This window comes from Apium graveolens, unplaced genomic scaffold (assembly GCF_009905375.1).
Source record: "Apium graveolens cultivar Ventura unplaced genomic scaffold, ASM990537v1 ctg3971, whole genome shotgun sequence".
In the NCBI taxonomy this organism is placed as follows: Eukaryota; Viridiplantae; Streptophyta; class Magnoliopsida; order Apiales; family Apiaceae; genus Apium; species Apium graveolens.
The window spans coordinates 35,728-39,857 of record NW_027418349.1 but is presented as its reverse complement, the minus strand read 5'-3'; the positions used below and the strand labels follow the sequence as shown (position 1 = coordinate 39,857).

At 28.6% G+C, this 4,130-nt stretch overlaps 1 long non-coding RNA gene and 1 other non-coding gene across 2 annotated transcripts; both read left to right on the top strand.

The window, feature by feature from the left end:
• Positions 1 to 210: 210 nt before the first annotated feature.
• On the top strand, positions 211 to 1,132 carry LOC141701519 (uncharacterized). The gene is made up of 3 exons (XR_012566807.1): positions 211 to 263; positions 347 to 402; positions 960 to 1,132. It is a non-coding gene; the product is annotated as an uncharacterized LOC141701519 (long non-coding RNA).
• Positions 1,133 to 3,278: 2,146 nt separating this feature from the next.
• LOC141701523 (small nucleolar RNA snoR1) lies at positions 3,279 to 3,368 on the top strand. The gene has a single exon (XR_012566811.1). It is a non-coding gene; the product is annotated as a small nucleolar RNA snoR1 (small nucleolar RNA).
• Positions 3,369 to 4,130: the final 762 nt, after the last annotated feature.

Genomic DNA, 4,130 nt, shown 5'->3' with positions numbered 1-4,130 from the left:
CCTTATTTTCCACTTTTAAGTAGGTTTTCTTGTCAAAATTAATTTGCTTATAGTTTTGTGAATTATAATTAATTTGCTCTCTGCCTTGATATTTATAGAAGTATCAAACAACAAATAATTACAATGACACTATTATCCATTGCTGAACACCCACATTGCAAAAATACCATAATGGATAATCTTCTCAGTTTCCTTGTTTTTTGCATTCGCAGAAGTCTTAATTTACTAGGTGATTTGGGCACATCAAAGTCACAGTTCCTTAAGTAAGAGCTTCGCACTTGCGGAAAATTGATTCTTATAAAAAATATATTATAACTAATATTTGTTTTTTGGAATTTGTTTACAGAGTATGTTGAAAGGACCTGGACATAGGGATGTTTACACAGCAGGGAACAAATTTTTGTATGTCCTGCATCAACCTTGTTCTGTTTCTTATGTGCACATATATATTTGATGTTTGTCTATATGAAAATCAAAGTGATTTAATACTTGATTTAATCTTATCTGTGATGTTCTTGATTGCTTTTTAATTAGTTGTATGTCTAACATGTTAGTACCTGAATGCTTGTCAATAGGATAACGTTTTTGAGGCTTTTAAGTGCTCCTCGAAATATTGTGATGATTGTAATTGATCAATAGATAAGCAATTACTGGGAACTTATCAAGGCTCTTTTCAAGAGATGATCCTGAAAATAAAAGAACCCAGCATTTGCCTATATCAAGTAATGTACAAATTATTTCACTATTGCCCACCCCCGATCATGCTGGTTGTTCTCTTTCCTTTGTTTACTGTCTAGTTTAAAAGAGAGGCATTGTTTGGTAAAGTAATTACACATGCTGCCATGCTGGAAGTTGTGCTTGGGGAATAGTTGATGTTTTCACAAAAATAACCTTAAATTTTAATCTACTGATTTTAGTATACAACACAGCGAGCTAATCAATTACAATTATAATTTCAGGAATTACTAGGGACTGCCTGTTAATGAGAATGAAGACACCTAAGTAGCAGGAGATGATTGATCTTAATCTGAAAGGTGCTTTCACAGAACAAGGGAGAATTATTGTTTACTTGGGACTAATCTGATAGAGAAACACTGAGAATAACACACATGGTTTAGATATTAGAATTATGGTTCAGTGAAATTAGAAACTTATGAGACTTTGATGATGAAAATTTATGCATTTATGCAATATTTGTTTACATTAGTTATTTAACAGTGCTCTTTGATTTCAATTAAATAAAAAAAGAATGAATTTTTTAAGGCTTTGTTAAATTATTTAATTGATACATTTGTTTTTGTTTTAATTTTTTTATTAAATTTTTAGGTACATTATGGGTAAAATTAAATAAGAAAAAAAATTAATTTTAAAAATTTTCAAAAACTTTGTTTAGATAGCCCTCAATGAAGAGCTATGGAAGTAACAATATAATAAAAATATAATTTGCATAGCACATATGAAAGTGTTATTAAAGTGAGAGCTCCTCTATATAACTTACTTCTATAGCGTTTTAAAAAGTGTTATCTAATAGTATAACACTTGCATAGCACAATAAAAAGTGCTATATAAGCCACTTGCACTTGCATAGCACTGGCTTACATAGCACTTAAAAGTGCTATACAAGTTGAAAAATAAACGCTATGCAAGTATAAATCTATAGTAGTGTATGTTATTGACAGTTGGGTATCTTATGTATATTGCCGATTGTGTATCCCAAAGGTTATTGGCCAAAATTCTGAAACTAGTAATTTATGATTAATTCGTCATGGCGATGATGGATACAAAAGGTATTCCTTGGACATTTCTATATTATTTTTATTAGTAGTCTATTATTCGGTCATATTTTTTTCCACGACACATTTCTTAATTTGAGAATAAATAGAGACAGAAAATGCATATTTCTAGTTTTGCCCACATCTATACTATACTATAATAACCGAAATGGGATATAATTTGTAGTTTGGTTAACCCCTCATTTTGGTTATATCACTCATATATATATCTATTAACATCCATATGGTTGGATCATTGAAAAATATTTTTTTTTTTAAAAAGCGAAACACCAATTCTAGAATAAACATCAATTAGTTATACTAGTCAAATTGAAACTTGACTATTAACATGGCAAACCAAATAAAATATTTTGATATGAAATTTTAGTTATATCACTAATATATATATATATATATAAATTGACATCCATATGATTAGATCGTTGAAAAATGTTTTTTTTTAAAATCGAAACAACATTTTCTGGAATAAACACTAATTTGTTGTACTAGTCAAACTCAAGTTTGACTATTAAAATGGCAAACCAAATAAAATTATTTTGATATAAAATTTTGGTTATATTACTAATACATATAAATTGGCATCCATACGGTTGGATTGTTAAAAAATATTTTTTTAAAAACCGAAACACCATTTCTAGAATAAACACTAGTTTGCTTTACTAGTCAAACTCAAGCTTGACTATTAAAATGGTTAATCAAATCAAAATATTTTGATATAAAATTTTGGTTATATCACTATTATATATATAAATTGACATCTATACGGGTGGATTGTTGAAATATATATATATATATATATATATATATGTTTTGACATTCATATGGTTGCATCATAGAAAAATATTTGAAGAAAAATCGAAAACACCAATTCTGGAATAAACACTAGTTAGTTGTACTAGTTAAATTAAAACTTGACTGTTAAAATGACAAATCAAATAAAATTATTTTCGTATGTAAAATTGGTTATATCACTAATATATATAAATATATATACACATCCATTCAGTTGGATCAAAAAATAATTTTTTTAAAAAATGAAAAAACCAATTCTAGTTAGTTGTACTAGTCAAACTGAGAAAATTTATGATAAAATTTACCAAAATCATAATTTCATATTTTAATTAAAATTAAGTTGTTAAGATATATTTATATATTATAATATTTTTTAAATAAAAATTTAAATAATTATTATATTTATGTCCTAAAATTAAAAAAGGAATTATATATTACAATCAATTCAATTTATTTAAAAAAAATCAATTCGATGAGGAGTAAATTATATGTTTAATGGGCCAGGGCCTATATGGACATGCTGGGAAAGCATTAGTAATTTGCAAATCAAGCCCATTCAAAAGGCTACATATTCTCTGTCTCAAAACCCTAATTTAGCAGCAACTTTTCTCTCTCTTCTCTCTCTCTCCTCTATCTCCCTTTCTCTCTTTCTCTCTGGTTGAGCCTATTCTTATTATATATACACTAACTATGGGCAAAGATGATTGATGCTATTTTTCTGACACCTCTTGTATGAGAAAAGACTTTGCTTTTCCTTGAGCACGTTCAGCAACACTTTAAGCCATATTTTTTTATTTGATTTTTGGTTATTTATTTGATATATAATGTTGATGTATATATGAATTATATGTATGCGAGTGCAATTGAAGGCATCCTCTTTTACTCTCCTTATGAATTTGAAATGGTATATGGATCGATTTGTGGCTTTTGTGTTTTGATGAGACTGTTCAGTTTGGTGATTGATGTAGTTTTTTTAATTTAGTTGTATGCTTATATATGGATATTTGGATGGTTTTTTCCAATTTGATTTTGTGCGATTATTGTTATGTGTTTTGAGGATATTGATGTTTTACAATTTGACTCATCGACTTATTACTAAGATTTCTTTCAACAAGCTAAGTAATGTTTTTAAGAGAGGTGCCTTTGGTGTTGTGTTTTCCGGACTGTGATAATTTTTTTTGCTGAATTGGAATGGCGCTAACGATCTGGTTGGCCGGCATTGGGAAATAGTACTTGCAGTGAGTTTATCGGGCCTAAAGGTTTCATAATTCATGGTGTCGTTCAGTCAATTGTTTCAATAGTATCAGATTATAGTTCTTCATGCTCTCGCTTCGCTTCTCGAAATTCAAGAGTCTAGGTCTATTTTAGCCGGATTTTTGAAGCTTGCCGGAATCTGGAATTTTTCCGATTCCGACGAGATTTTTTTAATAAACCGGTGTTTGTTTATTCGTCTGGATGGGGTTGAATTTAATATCTTATGATTGACAAGATACGGTCGAGTTTAATAATTGGGCGGGCTTTTTAAAATATTTCAAACATTTTAAT